Consider the following 22,812-nt stretch of genomic DNA (forward strand, 5'->3'; position numbering starts at 1 on the left):
CACTGGAAAGCAACAAATGATTGATTACACAAGTCTGTAAGAGGAAGTGTTTTTGCAGCTATTCCTAGCTCAGTAAATCAAAAATAGCTTGCCAGATGTGACTCCTAGTTTTCTATAAAATTCATCATTTTCTATATGCATTCACAAAGCAGAGAAAGAATTTTATAGATAGCAACACCCAAAGAAAATTAGGTTTGCCTTGCTTCCTTCCTTCTCTGTCTCCCTCCCTCCCATTTATCTATCTCTATTATGATATCTATCTGTCTTTATATTTGTATAAAACACATTTGAGTATGGACATTGTGCTAACTTTGATATAAAAATGATTTTTTAAAGATACTTTTTAAAAAATATGTTTTTATTGATTTTTATTTATTGAGGAATAGAGAGATAGAAACATTGATGAGAAAGAAACATCATCCGTTGGCTTCCTCCTGCACACTCCCTACTGGGGACTGAGCCCAAAACTCGGGCACGTGTCCTGACCAGGAATCTAACTGTGACCTCCAGGTTCCTGGGTCAATGGTCAACCACTTAGCACACTGGCCAGGCAACAGAGAAAGACAAGTATCACATGATCTCACTCATGTGTGGAATCTAATGAACAAAATAAACTGATGAGCGCAGTAGATCCAGAGACAGAAGCGTGGAACAAACTGAGGAATCTCAGAGGAAAGTCTGGGGTGGGTGGGTGGGCTGGCAGAGATTAATCAAAGAACTTATAGGCATATGTGCATAACCCATGGACACAGACAATAGTGTGGAGAAGGCCTGGAGGGGATGGTGGGTGCGGGGTGGAGGGAGTCAATGGGGAAAAAAGGGGGACATCTGTAATACTTTCAACAATAAAGCTAAATAAAAAAATAAGTTTAGATGTTGACTCAGTAACAATAAAGGGTTGAATTTGGTGACTTTTGAGGTCTTTTCCAGTTCTAAGATTCTGTAATTTTGTTAATATAGCATTTTTAATAACCATATGCTAAATATTCAACAAAACTTAAACCCCATTGGCTGCTTCCTACATGCCCCCTACAAGGGATCGAGCCCACAGCCTGTGCATATGCCCTGACTGGGAATGGAACTTGTGATCTCCTGGTTCATGGGTCAATGCTCAACCACTGAGCCACACCGGCTGGACACCATTTACTCTTGATAACTCTTTTATGCTGTACATTAAAGAATTTAACTGTAAGCACAGCAAAATATCAAATGTCACTGTAATAATTATGTTTAAAAATTGCTTTGTATGTAGTGACATGGTACTCATGAATATACAGACTTGCTATTTCAACCCTAAATTATATGTTGAAATTTGCATTGAAATCATATTGAAATACTCATAAAATTACTCACAACCTTATATAACATCTTAATTGATAAGCTAACTGTAATCACTGTATTACATAATTACTAATTAGTGTGCTTATTAACAATGGCTCTCTTTGGGACCCTGTCAACAGACATGAGAGTATATTCTGGAATACCGCCTTCCAAAATAAAGTGCCTCTTAACGATGTCTTTTTGGCAAATCTGGTTCTAAATGTTATTGTCTGAGATCCAAGAGAGATCTGCCTTATTGCAGACTTTGGCCCATAGAAAATCATATTACATATGTTTCTAGTTTACTCTAAGGCTATGATGTAGTGCATTTATTTCAAATAGCTCAAGATATCAAAACATAAAAAAGGATTTAAAAAAACTTCTATCAGGTAAGATTAAATTAATAAAATCTTTAAATTAGAAATAACCTTGGAAGGTATCTAGTTTCATCTGTTTCACAAGGTACACATTTCCCTTCTGTAGTCATCTATTCTCTAAATTTGTCCAGGTACGGGAGAGATTTATTTATTTATTTTTTTGAAGTGATTTTTTTCTCCTAGTGGACCGAAATAATTATTAGAACTACCTTTCCTATATTTAACCAAAATGAACATTCTTATAATTTCCCAGCTTGAGTTTATTGTGGAATAATTCTGCTTCCCATTTCCTATGACAGCAGGGGAAGAGGGGAGGTTTGAGGGTAGGCTAAACTAATTTATATTTTGTCTTTTGTGCTAGATGTTTGAAACGTATTAGAAATTCTTCTCTTCATTTAATCCCTATGAAGAAAGTATTATATCCCCTTTTCTCTCATTTTTAGAAACAGAGACTGAGACTTGGGGAAGTTACACAACTTGTCCAGGGTCACAATTCATAGGAATGGGAATCAGACTGGGACCTACATCTTCAGGGCAGTTCGTCCTTCTAACACTGCTGTCATTTAACCTTGAATTTGTGTACATCTGTAGAATACCAGGCATGCTCAGTACTGAATGTGTATTGATGAACAAATCACATAGTTTTTTATTTGGAAAAAAATAAAGAAGTAATGCAGATGTATCATTTCTGACCCAACTACAACCACAGGTGACCTTAGGAAGGAGCTCTCCCACTCAGGCCACACACACCGTCTGAGATAGTTCCTAGTTATGAGCGCTGGGGTTCCCCTTTTTTTGAAAACCAAACAGTGATTCTGGTGTACAGATTTTACTCTCTGGCGACATAAATCCCCCCCGCACTGCGTACATGTGCTCTCAGCCTGTGAGACGTTTCCCCTAATGAACTGCTGTTCTTCCAACAGCTCTGGTTTCTCAAGCAATTATTTCTCTCAACAATTGGCTTTCAAAGTTCAATGATTCTCATTTCCACAGCATGTGTTTGATGAAAACAAAACGCTCTCACACGACATCTTTCTAGCAGCATTGTGTCAGTCAGCAATCTTGGTCAGCACATATGTTAGATGCTCGTTTGGCAGAGGGTGCAGCCCAGGCATATGCCGACTGTCACTTGCTTTGGCATGCATTTCTCAATATATTCCACACGTCTGATGGCTTTTGCTGCGTGATGTGCCAGTCACAAGACAAGGGTTTTAATCACTCAAGGTATGATGCATTTCAGAATAGCCGTGAAAGTCAAGAGATAGATTTTTGATATGCAACTTTCCACTTAAATGTAAATAAAGGACATTACAATTTGATCTTTTTAATATATATATATCTTTATTGATATCAGAGAGAGAAAAGGAGAGGGAGAGAGAGAGATAGAAACATAACTGATGAGAGAGTCATTGATCGGCTGCCTCCTGCACACCCCCTGCTGGGGATCGAACCCACAACCCGGGCATGTGCCTTGACTGGGAATTTAACTGCGATCTCCTGGATCTTAGGTTGATGCCCAACCGCTGAGCCACACCAGCTGGTCACAATTTGATCTTGAATTTGAAATATTACAGATAAAATACTACTGACTTATCAAGAAATCGATACAGTTTCTCACTTGTACACCGTGTAGGCTTGGCCAAATTATTTACCCTTTTTGGTAGTCGTTTTCCTAATCTATCAAATAATAATTTAAGAAAAGTATTTCTAGAATTAAAAGTCCATGGTTCCATGTATATGTTATAGATTTTATCTAAGATATTTACTCTACTTAGTAAAGTATATAAATTACATCCCATATTAAAGTTGTATAATTAATGTTATTAAATAATTTCACATGGGAAGTTTTCCTAAAATCAAATAAAAGAAGAAAAGAGAGATGCTTTCTATTAAAGTGTGTCAGTGATCATATATTTTGAATGTAATAGTGACAGTAAAAATTTATGTAGCACTTACCATATCCTAGGTATTGCTTTAAGTGCTTTTATGTATTAACTCTAAACCATCACATGATCTCCATAGGAAAGATGCTAATATTAATCCCATGGAATAACAAGGAAATTGAGACCCGAAGAACTAAAGCAACTTTCTAATGATCCCAACTGGAATTTTGAAACTACTTCGCTCCTGCCTCTATGTTTAACCTCCATACTGCGTTGTATTGCTGCAAAGTTTACTGAGAAAGTAGCAGAGAGAACAGCATGGTTTGATTAAGAACCAATTTCGAATTTACTGAGGTCAAGGGGATCTTGGAGAAGCTACTTCATCTCTAAGGGCCTCAAATATCTCAAAATCAAGATTCGGGAATAAAAATAATTCAGTTTTTCCTATGCTTTCAGAAGATGGCTGGCATTCTAATAGTTTGGGTCCTTGTAATAAATAATTAAGATCTGTTTTAATTTACTGAAATAAAAATATATGAATGCGTAAAATGTCCTATTTCTTAGTTCTGCAATTACAAATACTAGAATCTAAGATCAGATAAATATCTTTGAACTCATTATCAAATATTTATTTTAACTTAATGTAATATGTGTGATGTTATCCAAAGAGCATTAAAGCTTCCAGATGCTAGTATCTTTAACAAGACTGAAAACTGAACTAGGTGGTTTTCAAATCTCCTTCTAACTTTTTGGTAGTTAGTATTTAAACATGGCTCCCAAGTGAACTGTACCTCCAAGAAATTTTGGAAAACTCCCCACTGAATTCTGATATGGTCACTTTTGACAAACTCAATGTGGCCCAAGTAAGCATGTATGACTGCTTAGACTAGATCAGTTCTCCTGAAATTTCTGCCTTGGTCTCTTGGAGCACTTACTTGTGGATCCCTGAGCCATTGTGGAAGAACTCCAACTACCCTCCTGAATAAAATTTGTGGAGATTAGAGGGGGAAGGTCTGAGCTCAGGTTTCCAGCTGCCCCCACTAAGATTCTAGACATGTGAATGAGGCCTTCTTGGACTCTCCAGACCGGATGAACTGTCAGCTAAGTACTAGTGAGTGAACAATTAGCCATCTGAGTACCTCCCAAATCATGAGATACAACACAACGGTTGTTATTTTAAACTCTTGGGTTTTGTAGTAGTTACCAAAAAAGAAGTATATAACTGAGAATTCTAAAAGTAATTGATTCAATACATTATAGAGTCATCTCTTGATTACTAGATTGCATTTCAGCTTATTCAACAATGGGCCATGGTCCACATGGCGATGCTGTTGAAGTTCAGTGAAGGTTTCCAGGATACAGTGAAAAGCCAGCAGTGAGTTTGGAGTCAGAAATAATTCCAACCTCAGAAGGTAATAAACAGCCCTTGGGGCAAATCACTCTTTTAACTTCATCAGCAAAATGGGAATAATATTTCCTCTTTCATAAAGGATTAACTATGATATTAAACACATAAGAAATAATTATTACTAGTAGTTTTTATGGCTTGAATTGTGTCTCCCCTCCCAAATTCTTATGCTGAATTCTTAACCCCCACTACCTTAAAATATGACTTTATTTGGAAATAGGGTTGTTGCAGATGTATTTAGTTACCATGAGGACATAATGAATTAGGGTTGGCCCCTAATCGAATATGACTGATGCCTTATAAAAAAGGAAAATTTGGAGATAGACACACATAGAAGATGAAATAAAAAGGATAGGGAAATGATTGCCATCTGTAATCCACGCAGAAAGACCTAAAACATCCTTTCATCAAAGGCCTCAGAAATAACCAATGCTGTCAACAACTTGATTTTGGATTTCTAACCTCCAGAACTGTGAGGTTCTGGTCTACAAGTCCCCCCGTTTGTGGTACTTTGTTATGGCAGCCTCAGCAAACTAACGCAGTAGTATTGCTGTTCCCATATCGAGTCTCGCAGTGACGCTCTTCCCACAAGCATCCAATGATTCACTCAACCTGAAACTCTCATTTCAGAAAAATACTCTAAGTGCTACTAATTTTTACTAAACTGTAACTTATTTTAAGAAATTTTGCATCATAAAAAGATAATGTGGAAAACATTATTTTAAAGAATTGTCAGCATCAGAGGATGGTTGGGATAGACGTTTTTCTGAAGAGAGATTCCTGGTATTACTTCATCAATTCAAGTCACAATATGTGGTCAGTACTGAGGTTTCGATCAGAAGCTCAGTTTTTTAAGGAGCATTTCAGGGCTAAGTTTGCAGGGCAGAGCAATCTTTTTTTTTACTACATAATCGTTGCTAGCATTTTATATAAAACACGTCCAGTTGGAACAGATGAAGGAACAAATTAATTCCAACCAAAAAATAATCCAATTTGTCACTAATTGTAAAAACAGTTCAAGGAAAGATTGTACAGCCTGCTGTTCTCATATATACAGTGAAATTACCATGGCTGTGGCAACTCAACAATATGAAAACAGTAGCTTTAATTAACATTTTGACATCGATGCATTATGGAAAACTCTGAGAGCAACAGGATGCTTTAATAAGGTGAATTTTCATTTACTCGTGTTTGAAATTATCAAGCACTATTTATATATCTAATAACTTCATTGTCTGTCACATTAATTTATAGGAAAAAGTAAAAATACATGTACCACGTCACAAGACTTTGAAAGCCTCACTTTATCAGCTACTAAGAAGCATGCAGGTAAACTTCTGATTTAGATATGAACATATGCACAGAGTTTCCACCATGGCTCTCAGTGACCAATTCTGGTGTTTTTTATTTTGAGGTTCGACCATTAGATCTACTGGATCATAACCTAAGTACCGGTTCTTTTTCTTGCCCCTTCAGAATGGAAACAACTAAATTTATAACACAAAATAATCATCCTTTCCCAGAAAGTAAATTTAAACCCTCAGCCTTTAGCCATTTATTTATAAGAAAAAAATGACCAATATGACCAATTCTATTCAATAGATTTATTCCAACATATGTATTGAGCTGAGCTGTGGCAGGTATGGCTCTAAGTGCGAAACTTCACATAATTTCTATGGAGGAAAATATTAAAGAGCAAGGGGGCAGACAGCAAAGCGTAGGGGTTGGAATGGTGAGGGACTGAGATACGGCAGATGGTCCGGGAAGGCCTCTGAATAGACACGAATGATATAAGGGGACCCCCATGCACAGTTCTAGGCAGTGAACTTTCCAGGTGGAGGGAATATTAAATATAAAGTCTATAAGGTGAAAAATAGTTACATATTCAAAAATGAGCGAGATGGTCCGCGTGTGGCTGGAGAATGGCTGAGGGTGAGTTGTCAGGAGGCGAAGTGAGAGACGTGGACAGAGGCCAGATGGTGCACCCTCACCCCATCCTGGAGCGTCGACCTGAGTATTATATTTATTTCATGACCAGGGGACGGGCACTCTATAATATGTTTATTGACTGTTAACATTTCAAAGACAGGAAAGATTCCCAGTACCCTAAGGACAGAGTAATAATCATTATGATTTAATGAGAAACTTCTTATGGCACAAGGTCAGTTGTGCCACTAATTTTATGTGAGTGGGCAGAGGCTCAGTTTACATACACTGAATTCAGTTTCTCTATCTTTTGAATAGGGGGTAGGGTTATATTATTGTACTTTTTTTTTCAACTCTGAAAATTGATAGAATATAGATAATGTTCCTTCTGTAGATCGAAACAATAATCTAAATCCAGCAAGAAGAAATATAAGAGGGATAAGTGGAACCACAGTGGTCTTTAAATGTTTAAATTACATATCAGATGATGGAATCTTAAAACACTCTGAAAACCCCTAGGAACTTGTAACTACTGTTAGGTTCCAGAAAATAGTATATTCATAAAAATAAAAAAAAATCACAGATATCTGGTACCCTCTGATTTAAGGTTTAAGGCTCAATTTGTATCTAACTTTTCAATTTCTCTAATCCAGTGAATTTCTTTATGAAATTCTCAAATATTCCATTTATTATAATATACAGTGGCCCTATTTTTATTATTTTTTTAAAATTTAAAATTCATGTACTATAAAATTTACACTTTTAAATTTAAAATTCAGTGGTTTTAGTGTATTTACAAAGTTGTGCAACCATCACCACTATCTAATTCCAGAATATTTTCATCCACTCAAAAAAGTAGCCTCATGTCTATTAGCAGTCACTACTGATTCCCCTTTACCCCCCTCCTTAGGCAAACATCAATCTGCTTTCTGTTTCTATGAATTTTCCTATTTAAATAAATGGGATCACATAATATGTGGCATTCTTTTTATCTGGCTCCTTTCACTTAGCATGATTTTCATGGTTTTCAAGGTCCATCCATGTTGTAGCGTGTAACATGTAGCATGCATTTCCTTTTAGCTGAATAACATTCCATTATATGGCTACAGCACATTTTATTTATCCATTCACCAGTTCGTGGGCATTTGCATTGCTTTATACTTTTTGGCTACTTCAAGATATAATATAATAGAAACCCTTAAATACTAGTTTGGGTGTAAACACATGTTTTATGGGAGCAGAATTGCTGGATCACATGGCAACTCCATGTCTAACTTTTTTAGGAACTGCTCAACTGTTTCCAAAGCAGCTGCACCATCTTACTTTCCCACCAACAGCCTACGAGGGTTCCAATGTTGCCACATCGTTGCCAACACTCTCGAGTATTTTTAAATTAATTAGTACATGTGTTTTGGAAGAGATGAGATATGACTTTTTTTTTCTTTCCAGATTACATGATACTGGAATCCATATTTAAAGAATCTAAAATGAACTATATTTTTCTTCTTTTTCCTTTTTATTGAATTTACTGGGGTGACACTGGTTAACAAAATTATACAGGTTTCAGGTACAGAATTCCACAACACATCATCTGTACACCACCCCAAGTCAAGTCGTCTTCCACTTATCCATAACTGCTCTGTACTGTAGCTGTTTATAAAGTAAGTCTCCTTTAAGATATGTGCAAAGAAGCAAGGCAAGTGAATTTTATTATGGATGCTTATCGTAGCATATTTTAATCAGTAATATATTCAGAATAACACTTTATACATTTTTAATAATTCAGAGACATTTTATGTATCTTATATCCTATCCCAGGGAAAGTCAATTTATAGATGATGCCTATCATATCTCAGAATGAACTGACATGACATGACTGTGTAAATATAAAATGATAAAACAGAACAAGATTGGCACCTAGTGCTAGACTCTTCGGGCAGGAATGAGAATGTAGGTTAGACTTGGCTGCCAAATGACATTACTATGTCCTTGGGGGCATTGTAATGTTATTTCTCAGGTATACGATTAGCATCATGAAGTGAAAGCATATCAAGATGCTGCCACAGAGTGAATAATCCTGAAAAGGCAGTTGCAAGATATTCAAAACTCCAGAGAGATAGTTTTGGGGACATTTGAAAAATAGGTAAGTAGCTCCTGGCCGTGGGATGAGAATTGCCAGTGGTGTTTTGACTCCTGGGTGTGGACTGTCTTAGGAGAGGTTTGAAATACTAAGCAGGTAATCAAAACAAGAATGCGGAGAAAGAACCCCAAACCAAAGCCAAATAATAAGAATTCTGTGTGAACATACACCCCCGATCTCAGGCACAGGAGCCTTGCCTGTGAATATGAGCATTAAGGTGAGTGTGTGACCTGTGAGAAATCTTGGTCAGCACTGACTTTGCTCCAGGTTAGAGAGAGGCAGATAGAATTCCTGAAACCCAGTGACAAGTCGTGGGGCCTGGTGTCCCTGTTTGCCCTGACAGGGGTCTGACTAGGGAAAAACAATTGATCTGTAGTTATCAGGGGTTTTTTAACTACCTACATTCTGTATATGGGATAAAGTGACTTGAATCTAAGCCTACTGAGTTTGAAGTTGCTCATGTAGTTCTTTTCTCTAGTTTTATTCTGAAAATTGGGAAACCATTGAAATTCTGATTGAGAGAGTAGGATTTAATCTGCAATGTCTACAGGGCATTATATTTAAGGGAGAAAACAAGATTATGATGATCACCAGGGTAGATGCATTTTAATAAAATGGGACTCAATCTTGTGTGTTTTTTTATTATTATTATTTCATCTTCTCACTATCAGACACACATACACACGTACACACAGAGTCACCATTTTTCCACTCTTGTTAATGTGCTACATGCTTGTCCCCTTCCCTCTGTTTTCCCTCTTCACTGTCTCACCACTTTTCTTTTTCTTTAATTTGCAGAAATTGCACAGGTTACTAATCTTCTCTGGTACCAGTCTTCCCAGTACTTTTCACTCTTCCTACTCATAAATTTTCACAACGCTGTCTGAAAGATATTATAAAGACCCAAATTACATTGTTTCCATGAGGAAAATTCTTCAGAAGCTCTGCTTCACTTTTAAGATACAGTCCAACACTCACAAGCAGTATGCCTAGACTTGACCCATAAATACCTTCCCAGTCTCATCACATGTGAGCCCCCCCTTTTTAAATCAGTTTGGTTACACAAAACTAATTTTAAAATTACCTAAAATCAAGAAGTTCATTTGCTAGCTTCTGGGTAGTTGTATTTGATGTTTTTGTTTGTTAGGAATATTTGCCTCCTGACCCTTCATGACTATTAGTTCCATCAGTGTTTTCTCTCTTCTATAGAATATATCCCTGCGTATTATAATTTCCCTTTGTCCTGTTGGTTGGACTGCACTGACATCAGTGTTACCTCTAGGATATAAGCTAAATGGAAGAGTAGCTTGTGTCTTAGTCATATTTAGTCATTAAAGTGCTTGGCCCACAGTAAAGTGTTCAGAAACTTTGATTAAGAGCCCCAATGTATGGGTAATGACAACTCAGATTTAGAGCTCGCTTTCATCATCATTTACACCTACATAAACTAGGGAATGTCAAGTTATTACCTTTTGTTTCCATATATGTAAAATGAGATTTATACATATAGCCACCACAAGAGGTTAATATAAGTTTTAAATAAGAAAAAGTAAAAAACATACAAAGCGCCGGAGCATGTCTGGCACATGGTAAGCAGGTAACAAATGTTTGCGATGATGATGATGACATTGGTGATGATGATGAAGATGATGATGATAGTGGTGATGGTGATGATAGTCATAATGATGTCTACCATTCGAATAAAATAACCCTGAATATTTGTGTCTTTGGGGGAACTGTGGAAAGAGAGAATGAAACTATTATGTATGAAGTACTGTTAATTTCATAGTGTTTTTCACTTAATCTAGTCAACTTATTTTTAATAGTAAGAAAGCTAAGATTTAAAAAGTAGAAATCATTTCTCTAGTTCACACAGCTTTAGACCTATGACATTAGCTATTAGGCATTCTTTTTAGGACTCTAACATGAGTTATATTGAGTCATCTCATTTAATTCTGATAGCAAATGCTTTGCACAATGGAGGGTGATGCTATTTCCACTCTATAATCATAATTGTGAAAGCCCTGCTTCTGCCCAAGCTTTTACAAGGACCCGACCTGAAGTACAGATTAAACAAAAAAAAGTGGATTCTTTTCTTCTAGTTCTTGGAATTCTCTGGTGTAAGGAAAGGAACTTGGGCTTTGGAAGATAAATGAAGTGTTCTTGTTCTGCTTTGTGTTTTAGACAACAGGTAAGTACGACCATTCTTTAAAGGAGATACAAACAAATTGAAGCAGTCAGAGGAGAAAAATCAGCATGATAAAGTGACATAAAAATCAGGTAAGATTAAAAGTAGTTGGAGGAACCAAGGAGAGAGTGGACTCAAGAGACCCAAAAAAAGTGTTGGTTTTTTTTAATATTTGATGTTCTGTCATGTGAATGAACATTTTTTCCATACGATTATAACAGGAAGAATTAGAACCATTGGGCAAAAGGCACAGAGAAATGTATTTGGCCTCAATATAGGAAAAGCTTTTCAAATAAAGAGAGTTTGTAGGAGAAGGGATAGCTCATATTAAAAAACAAAAACAAGTTCTTAGTTGCTGGAGGTGATTTCAAAGGAATTCAAAGTGGTCTAATTAAATGACATTTAAGTTGTCTTCTAACTCTGATAATTTATAATTTTGGCTAGTTCATGGAGAATGTATGATGTTTATAGCATTATCAACTCTGTTTGCCTTTCCTATCATCTTATTCCAGACAGATTTAATAATTACATTGTGCATCTACTTAAAAGTACTAATTTCTGCTTCTCTTACAATGTGACCATAAGATCATAAACTTGAAATGAGACAGACTTGACTTCCAATCCTGAGTTTATCACTTACCCTTTTCAGGACTTTATGCAGTTTCTCTAGGCCTCCTCATAGCAAGATTTAATCAAGTGAATTTTGTGACATACCTACCACATGATAGTGGCCAACAAATAAAGTTATCAGTACCATCTGATAAACAACTATGACATGAACAGCTACCAAGAGAATATTTAATTTATATTCTGGTAAAGTTTTTGTTAAAGTCTAACGTACAGAAAAACACTCAAAGTATAAATGGTTGGCTAGATAAATTTTCTTAAAATAGGCTTTTTTTTTTTTTTAAACAGATAAATTTTATGCTACATGTAGAAGGATGATATCCAATTTAAGGGAGATAATAACCACACATTATGGGTTATATAATATTAAAAGAACTAAGAACTGGAAAATTATGTTTTTAAGCTATTCTATTATATATAACATATATAATTAACATGTAATAAGCACATAGATTTATAAATTTTGCCAAACACCTTGTAATCAGCATATAAATAGAAAATTACCCCAGAAGTGTCCCCATGCACTTTCTGTTTCTAACCATAGTTTTTTTTCCTGTTAAAGCATAAAGCAAATTTTTTTTCATATATTCATTTTCTTGCTTTTTTTTTTTTTGCATACTGACCAGTGCTTCTCAACCTAGGCATGCATCAGAATCACCTAGAGGGTTTGTTAAAAAACAAAAGCTGGAGCCACACCTGCAGTTTCCAAATCAGTGGGTGTGAGGTGGGGACTAAGACTTTGCAGTTATAACAGGTTCTCGGGTGGTATTGCTGCTCTTGGCCCAGGAATCACACTTCGCAGCCTATTAATCTATAATGTTCCATTTCACGAACATATCACAATTATTTATCCATTAGACTCTTGATAGAAATTTTGGATATTATGAATAATATATATCTGGTTGTACTTGTACATGTGCTTGGGTGGGTAGGTAGATGAATACATAAATAAATAAAAATTGCAGGGTCAAGGTTTTTGCTTATTTTTTTCTATAACTGATATTGTTGACAAGTTTAAGAGTAGCTGTAATAACTTGTAATTCCACATGTAAGAGAGAGGCCTAATTGCTTTACATATATAACAGCTTTTTCATTAAAACTTCTCTGTACTAAACATGTAGCTGTGGCTCACTGTGATTTTATTTTGTATATTTCTGATCATTATTGATATTGAATATATTGGCACATGCTTCTTTGGAAGTACCTTTTCATGACTTTTGTTCAATTTTTTACTGGTTTATCTATAGGTTTCTTGCTAATTTATAGTTGTTTTTCTATTTGTTGGCTGTAGGGACTGTCTTTATGGCGTATCTAAGCAGAGGGGATAACCGATGGACTCACAAATATGTTCATGATCCAGGGCAACGAAAAGATGCACCAGAATAAGTCCCAATCCTCAAAGGTGAAAGAGAAATATATCAGAGCTCTCTTAGATCTGAAGGAAACTTAAGGAAATGAGGGGCATCATAGCTGCCATCTATAAATGCCCCAGCCCGGCTAGAGGACAGCCATCTCCACAGATGCTGATGAGTTTAAATGGATTAAATATAAAACAAATGACTCCTCCAACACCTCAGCCCTGTGTACGACCCCTAAAATTGAGCCAGTAGTAGAGGGAAGTGGAGATGGAAGCTGACAGATGTTGCTTCTTTTACCCAAAAGAATAAACTCTCAAAATTAAAAAAATTTGAATCAAAAAATGCACTTAAATTTCCTGCTCATTTGAATTTGTAGATAAAATTTGTATAGAAAATGGGTATTTTTGTTTTTCAAAGAGTATTTCATTCATAAATTTTAGTTTTTAAATTTAAATTTTAATACTTATGGAGTTTATAGTATTTCATTGCTTCTTTCTCAAATTACAATTCATATGTTGGCTTAAATAACAATTTCAGGGCTGAGAAAGTTACAGAGCTAAAAATGTCAATAACTGCTAATTGTGTCTTTGTCACAAAATCTTGTGATTACGTGTCAGTGTATTACAAAGGGCAGGAAAAACAAGATTTTTCCATATTGAAGCAAGACATTTTATATTCATTTGACCAATAAATGTAGCCTGTCTATTAGGGGAATGCTAGGAGAAGGGAAATAGTGACCAAGATCTTTAGGACTATGCATGCCAGACATAATTTATACACTGTGTCCATAATGCTGATTTTATATTATGTGGCAAATAAAGCACAGCAATGTGCATAAAAAACCCCCACAAAAACAATTTATGAAATGACTAAATCTTTCTCCTAGAACTACTGACATTTAGAAGTATTTTCGATTGAAGAGTTTTAAATCATACCAAACCAATGTAAGATTAAAATGCAAGCCATGGTCGATGATTAACCTTAGCTGACTCCCATGTCTTTTCCTTTCTTACAGAATTGTAATGTTCTTTAGTTTATTCCAGTGATTCATCAATGAAAGGATAAGAAAACAGAGTGAAATCAGTTAATTACGCAATGCTCTAAATTGGAATTTATATTTAAGTTGCAGTTCTATTTTTGTGATAAAGTAATACAAGTGTGCAAGTTTTTTCATTTTGTAAACCTTACAGAAATGTCATAGGACATTCCATATAACTTCATGAAAGGAATTTAAAATCAAGAATTATTGGACCTGCCCTGGCCAGTGTGGCTCAGTTGGTTGAACATAATCTCATGCATCAGGAGGTTGCCAGTTTGATTTTTGGTCAGTGCGCATTCAAGGGTTTTGGGGTCAATCCCCAGTAGGGGGCGTGCAGGAAGCAGCCGATAGAAGTTTCTCTCATTGATGTTTCTCTCTGTCTCTCTCTTCTTCTCTCTCTAAAATCAATAAAAACATATTAATTTTTTTTTAAAAAAAGAATCATTTAGCCATATTTTATTTGGGGAATTAAAACAGTGTTACAGAGTTGCTGATTATATTTTTAATTATTTTGAACATAGAATTATATTTTAGCTGATTCAAAAGGATAATCAAGCAGTCATTTTTGTTCTTTTAATATTTTACATGGATGAAGTTAAAATGTTGAACTATGTGTGTTCTTTCTTCTTCAGGAAATTGAAATTGCTGTGGTCTTGGTCTTCGTGTGCGAATCAGCTTTTACCATGCACTACACATTCTTGAATCATCTGGTCCTTGCTAACCTCTGCAACATCTCTCACCAGGCTGTTCTATCAAAAATGTTTGATTAAAAAAAAAAAAAGTAGGCTTCAGCTACTATGTATTTCAAGTCCTTTATTTCATCTTACCCTGTCTTGACTCAAGGATTCTACACATCCCATTTCTTCTGCGCATAACCCTTCATCCTGCTCCCTTCGCCGAGCTAACCTGGGCTCATTCACTTGGTTTCAGCTTTAGAACACTTTGCAGGGAAGCCTTTCCTAACTATGGATCTCTGGGTCAGATGTCTCTCTGTCTGCTCCTATCATTTTTACATTTTTCCAGGACTACTACTTATTAACAGTATTATTTTATTTTCTGGATCCCTCCACAAGACCCAAAATCTCCACAAGAACAGGAAACAGGACACACTTGTTCACCAATATATACCCAGTGCTATCAAAGTATCTTACACATAAATAATCTATACATGTGCCATGTATTGATAACAATACACATTAATTAATAGCAATTCAGTGATAACACCGAATTGTGTCCTTCTCAAATTCATATGTTGAAACCCTAAATCTCAATGTGATGGTATTTAGAGGTGGAAGCTTAGAAACATAATTAAGTTTAGATGAGATCATGAAGGTGACACTCGTGATGGGATTAGTGCTCCTATAAGAAGAGATACCAGAGAATATTGGTTCCCCCCCACACACCCAGGTGAACACACAATGAGACATTCTACAGTCCAAAAAAGAGCTCCTCCCAGAACCTGACCACACTGCCATGCCGATCTTAGACTTCTAGCCCCCCAAACTGTGAGAAAATTAGCTTCTGTTTTTAAGCCACTCAGTCTATGGTATTTGTTATGGTAGTTCAAGCTGACTGATTAAATGAATGACGAATTAAACAAATAAATGACTGACTATTTGATAATATTTATCTTATGGACCTAGAACAGAGCTAATGACCATCTTAGACTGATAAATCTAGTCTAAATCTGTTTCTGAGCTCTAGACTCATTCCTTCATTTAGTTGATCTTCACTTTGCCAAAATGAAGCTCCCATTGAAGAGTTCAGAGTGAACTTAACATTCTCAACACTCTTCTTCCCTTCTCCTTCCCCTTCTGTGTTTTATATCCAATTAATGGTAATGTTTAGAAAGAGCTCAGCCTAATATATTAAATGGAAGCAGTATATAAATTTGGCCTTAACATATAGTATGGTTAAGATTATTTTTTAAATTATATTTTAAAGCTGGTGGAAATAGATTCAAGTTGACATAGTTTCTGCTAAGCAAATATTAATTTTCCATAAGGATTAGATGCTTAAAACTTTTGAAAAAGTGATTATATGAATTTTTCAAAGTGACTTTATACCTAAAAAGTAAGTCAGTCATATCAACATGATAACATAAACTTTATTTATATATTTTTGAATATATATTTTTAGCACCAAGTGCAGTGCCATTTAATATAGCTGCTAATTAAGTTAACAGTAAATTTATCATCATTAAAAGATATATTTATTGTACATTATATGGTATGAAACAACTTCAGTGATGTGTATTTTCTTGGACCTTAAACTTTTAAACAGAATTATACCTAACAATTATGAAAGACCACAGAAACATGAGAGAAAAACAAAACATTTAATATTATCTTTTGTGTCATTTGCGTGGAAAAACAGACTTCCAGGATTTAAACCAGAAGAGATAAGTTATTTCTGGCTATGGCCTATGACTCTGAAATTCATAGTTATGGGGGTGATGAATGAGATAATTAAGTAATTTAATAAAATTAATGGGAATGAGGACATGAGATAGATTAGAAATAAACATAGTAAAAAGGAGAATTACCAAAGTCCTTGAAGTACAGATTAAATATTTTAAGATTTCATGAAATTAGAATCCTCTAAATTACCCTAAAAAGGGAAGAATGACCTTTGTTTTACCCTTCCTGCTAAAATCATAATTTTTACTTGTTTCTGACCTTCTAAATATGCCATTTAGATTTAATTCTACTTGCCCATGGAATATGGCATACTAATAAACTATTCATGTGTGCCTTGTCAAGTAAATGTACCTTAGCTTCTTGAACAAAACTGAATTAGTAAAATCACTTAAAACTAGAAAAGAGCAACTGTGATGTTTCTAGCAAAGAAGCCTTTTGACTTTATAAATTCTAAGGCAGGAGAAAAATCATGTTGACTTTATAAGATGTATCAGAATTATTCTTTCAATATAACAGAGTATAAATAAATAATATATTAGAATATAGTTATCCATTTGAAAAGTATAGGAGAAAAAATTATGTTGTCTTGCTGTTCCTTGGAATTCATAGGCTACTCACTGGACTCTAGAGAGGGCCATTGCTTTCAACAGCCTATTCCATTGCCCGTGATCTCTGGGAAACATGCGGTCCTATAACGGGCCAATTATGACTGGAATTTCCCTTCCCACAACGATTACCCTGAAATGGTCCGGAGGGCCAAGAATTCAAGGAAAAGGTAGAATTCCATGAGTAGCTGGATGATTTTATTACCTATTAGTCCCCCAAGACATACTTTTCAGCGTAGGAGAGTAATCTCAGGTTTCTATCTTTGAATTGTAACCTGAAGTGTATGTCTCAGTTTCAGGCAGCAGTTCACAAAAGCAAACTAATAATTATCTCTCTTTTTCTGACAAGGACCTTTCCAAATGATGAAAGCCAGCTGTGGCTTTATGTTGACTTTTTCCCAAAACTCAAGGTCTTCATAAAATATTTCATATAAGCAATAAAGTATTAGAGAAAATGGCATGTTATTTTTAAATCTGATATTATTTTTCAATAGGAAGATTTTTGAAATTCATTCCCTTGGTCATATGCTTTTCTATTGTTTTATTAATTTTTAAAAATTTCACTCTGAAAGTAATCCATGCTTAATAAAGGTATTTTGAAAACTAATATAAATTAGTGGGTAAATTTCATTTTAGATTCTCTACTCTCTTTCCCTCTACAAACACACAAAAACACACCCACATATATCAGTATCTACATCTTGATAGATAACTACTGACATATAAATAAAAACAGAAATTTGTATACTCGATGTACAACATTATGCCCTGTACTGTCCCTTTAATGTTGTATCAATATATCCTTTTTATTAGTATATATAAAGAATAAAATGTCTAATATTCTCCCGAATTTGTACACTCTAGATTTAACATTCTACCAGAGATTAAATATCTACATTAATTTTAGTTTTTCATGATGTATATATTTCTATTCCTAATGAGTTCTTAAGGACTGTTCTCACAAATGGAAATTGTTGTATCATTTTCTATTAAGATTATGGCTACTGATAATATCAGATATTAGATTTATATGTTAATATATGAGAGTATCCCTTTTATTTGTCTCTTAGAGGCATTGGGTAGCTTATAAATGTTTCCTAATTTAAATTCTGAAAATAATATATTAATATTTTAAATTTATAGTGACATTACCAAAAAAAAAAACACCTATTTTTTATAATTTTAAATCTATTGTATTAATCCTTTTGTGAATTTTGAATTTGTTTCTGTTGTCCATATATATAGGAATTTGAAACTTTTTCTGAAAATTTTCATGCTCTCTCTGTTCCTTTTTTCTTTTTTAATCCTCACTCAAGGATATTTTTTCCACTGCTTTTCAGAGGGAGTGTGGGGCGGGAGGGAAACATCCATGTGAGAGAGACACATCGATTGGTGGCCTCCCGCACGTGCCATGGCTGGGGCTTGCCCTTGCCCAGAATCGAACCCGGGAACCTTCAGTCCAAAGGCCGATGCTCTAACCACTGAGCCAAACTGGCCGGGGCTCTCTGTTCCCTCTTTTATAAATAAAAATACCAATAAAAATTTAGATCAATTCATTAAACCTATGAAAACTCTTTGTGTTGATATTTTTTTTATTTTTACATTTATTGGAAATACATTCTTAATTTGCTTTGTTAATATAAACATCATTTTTATTATACATAGTAGAAAATTTTAGTTGATTATAATATTGAAATATGTTAATATTGTCTTATTAAATATTTCCTTTATTTCTAAACTTAGAAACCACTCTCTTCTTCACAGCTTTGATCACTATTCAGATATATGTACATATCTTACATATCTCCATGGTTTTATTTTCATAAATTTTTTTTTTTTTTTAATATATCTTTATTCATTTCAGAGAGAGGGAGAAAGAGAGAGAGAGAAACATCAATGATGAGAATCATTGATCAAGCCCACAACCCGGGCATGTGCCCCGACCAGGAATCGAACCCCCATGGCCTGGATCCTAGGTCTATGCTCAACTGCTGAGCCACGCCCAGCCAGGCTATTTTCCTAAAATTTAACTTTTCAGTCCATGTGAAATTTATGCTAGCCTCTTTTAAAGTGAGAAATATTTTAATATTTTTCAGCTTGACTATTTATCTCAAAATATGGTTATTCGTTTTAAATTTAATAGAGTGTATTTTTTTATAAATTGATTTAGGCTCTGATGAAAAATTGACTGGGTTCAAATCTATTCTCCATTACTAGTTGGAGCCTAATTTTTCATAAGCTCTTTGTGCTAATTTCTTTACCTATACAAAAAAGGACCGGAATAGCACCTCTGACAAATAATTCTTGGAAGAACTGAGTTAATACATGTTTAACAATTACTTATGATCAGGCTGTTCTTGTTATTATTTAAATTGTTTTGATTTAATGTTTTATTAATATTTTTTGTTCAGTAAAATTGTAAGAATTTTTATAGTTTGTATAATGTCTTTTTCATGACATTATATTTGGTTAAAATGATTTTTTTAGTATTTGGAAAAATGTCTGAATTCTTTTTTTTGGCTAAACTTTTTGATTACACAGTACTAAGTACAAAACAGATGCTCCATAAATACTAATTGCTTATTAACTAAGATGCAAAAGTGTCAAAAATTTATGGCACACTGGTCACACTCAGCCACAAAAGAGAAGTCCTTAAGGACAGAGCCTTAGAACACAAGACCCTGCGTAGTAAATACTGCCCTCAACAGGGAAGTCTCTCTCCGTCTCTCTGTCTCTCTGTCTCTCTCTAACACCCTGGAACATGCACATACTCACACATACAAACACACCATCTGTTTATGCCCCTGTGTAAAACCACATTCTTAGCTCCAGATGATTTAATCAGGATTGTATACTTTGCCCAAGCTGGTTCAATTAGGTATTCTGTTCTGGGACTTAGAATTTATGCAGATTATTATCCCTGGCTCTGAAGAGAGGAAAAAGCACAAAGGACTGATCAATACTGAAAGCTAGTATGTATCAGTCAAGCATAAAAAGGTGGAGAGAATGGTTTCCTGTTAAAGGCCTAACACAGTTCTCTTAGCTGTCAAATTAAAGGGCTGTATTGCTAGTCTAGTGATAGATAAAGGGAAAAGGCAGTTTCTAAACTACAAGTAAATTTAATGTAAATAAAATAGAGGGAATTAATAGTTTTAATAGAAAACAGTTTGACAAAATTATTTGTGTGAAATTAAAAAAAAACTGAACACAACTGTCTTTTCATGAGACTGTAGAACTTCCAAAGTTATAGCTTCTTATAGCTCCTTTTCTCCATATAAATGATATAATTATTAACTAACACATAGAAAAGGCTTAGAAATAAAAAAATGCCACCTTCAATGTAATGGTTAGGAATATAACTGTCAAACATGTCTATGAGGAAGTTATTCAATACATTTTAAAAAATAACCATATAAAAATGCAAGAAGAAAATTAGTTATGATAAAGAAAAAAATATTTTTCTTCTATTAAATATACTTTGTTAGTAAAGGTTTGTAAATTCAATAAATACTGATTGACTTCAAGTTTTATGCAACTCATTATTAATTATTAAAAATATTATGTGTATTAGATTATTGATATAAGTATAGGGATAGGATGAGAGTTATAAACAGATGTCTGAGTATTGTTTAATATATAGTAATATGTGTGACTCTAATAACATATGCATATGTCTTTTCTCCCTTTGCTGTATATCTCATGCATCTCTGTAGTCACATCAAACAACACAATGCCTGGCTCAGATTAGGGTTCAATAATCAATGTATTAAATGAAGTACATTCTCTATCACTTTTATTCTATTTTTGTTTAAACACAAATTTTAAAAAATGTTTCTCATTTTTTAGTATCTTACAGTAAACTTGTTCTGTCAGAACTGTGGCTAATTGGTAACATTTAACTTACAGCTGTTTTTGAACAGTAGTCTGGTCTCTTCGCTTATGCTATAGCTTCTAAAATATAGCATATATCTACATATTTACTCTGGATTTCTTCCTGCATTTTTTTCTTCCTTTGATCATCTAATAATAAAATTTCTTAAAATTTATGAATTTCTTTCTGATTTCTACAAAATAGATGCATTTGGCAAAATTTTAGTGAAGTTGACTGTTATTTGGAAAAATTTGAGTGGCATTAATTTAGATTCTATACTAGGATTCTCCAGTAAAACAGAATATACATTTATATGAGAGAGAGAGAGAGAAATTGAATTATAAGGAATACTGTGATTTTGGAGGTTGATAACTCCCAAGATCTGCAGTCAAGAATCTGGAGACTCAGGAGAGCCAATGGTATAGTTATAGTTTCAGTACAAAAGTTAGCAGGCTCAAGACCCAGGTAAATCTCTTTTCAGTTCAAGTGTGAAGGCAAGAAAACAAAACAAAAACAAACCTATATTATAGCTCAAGGCAGTCAAGCTAAAGGAAATTTCTTTATACTCACAGGAGCATCAGCCGGTTTGTTTTATTTAGGCCTTTAACTGATTGAGAGAGGCCCACACCCACGTTAGGGAGGGCAATCTGCTTTACTCAGTCTAGCCATTCAAATGCTAATCTGATGCAGAAACACCCTCTCAGGCACACCAAAAATAAAAATAAAAAAATGTTTGATCAAATGTCTGCGCTCCCAGGAAACATAACATTAACCATTACAGATTCCTTTTTCATTTATTCAGGTTTATGCCTTTTGACTTGTTACTATGTAAGCTAGTAACACAGATAGAGTAATATTTTCCCTCTTCAACTTTTTATTTTATTTCTTTTCCCATTTCCTTTATAGGCCCCTCTGCCTCTGCCTGTGTTTTAAGTGGTGACATTCCCCAAGGTTCTTCCCTGGACACTTTTCCCCAGGTAATCTCACTGCTCACAGGGCTTCGACTACTACCTGTTTATAGTTATATGAGTCTTCTCAGGCTGCCATACAAAATACAATAGATCCGGTGGCTTAAACAACAAAAAATTATGTTCTCACAGTTCTGGGAGCTGGAAATCTGAGATCAACGTGCCAGCATGATCAGTTACGGGTGAGACCTCTCTTCCCCGCTCCCAGATGGCTGCCTTCTTGCTGCGCCCTCACCTGGCAGACAGAACAAGTCAGAAACTCTCTGGTGTATCTTTTTGTAAGGGCACCATGACTTTCTTTTTAGTTCTTGAGATTTGTCTTATTCTTACTAAACGTTATGATTTTTCATAGGCTGTTCCATCTGGCTGGTTAATTCCTATTTATTCTGCAGATCCCAGCTTAAAATCACTTTCTCCAGAAAGAGTTCTCTGAGCTGTCAAACCTGCATCAGCCATCTCATAAGGGCCTACATCTTATCATAATGCTTATTACACACTAATTATCTGTGTTCTCCCAAGGCTGTTGAGATGGTACCTGTCTTGTTCAATTTTATACACGCAGCGGTTAGCACTGTATTTGTCACATAGTGGAAGCAATAGAAATAACCTTTATATGAAACAGAAAACAAAGAATTTATATGCATTTCAATATTCCTAAACCTATAAAACACTGGCATCATGT

The sequence above is a fragment of the Miniopterus natalensis genome, chromosome 11 (genome assembly GCF_054644295.1).
Source record: "Miniopterus natalensis isolate mMinNat1 chromosome 11, mMinNat1.hap1, whole genome shotgun sequence".
Classification (NCBI taxonomy): Eukaryota; Metazoa; Chordata; class Mammalia; order Chiroptera; family Miniopteridae; genus Miniopterus; species Miniopterus natalensis.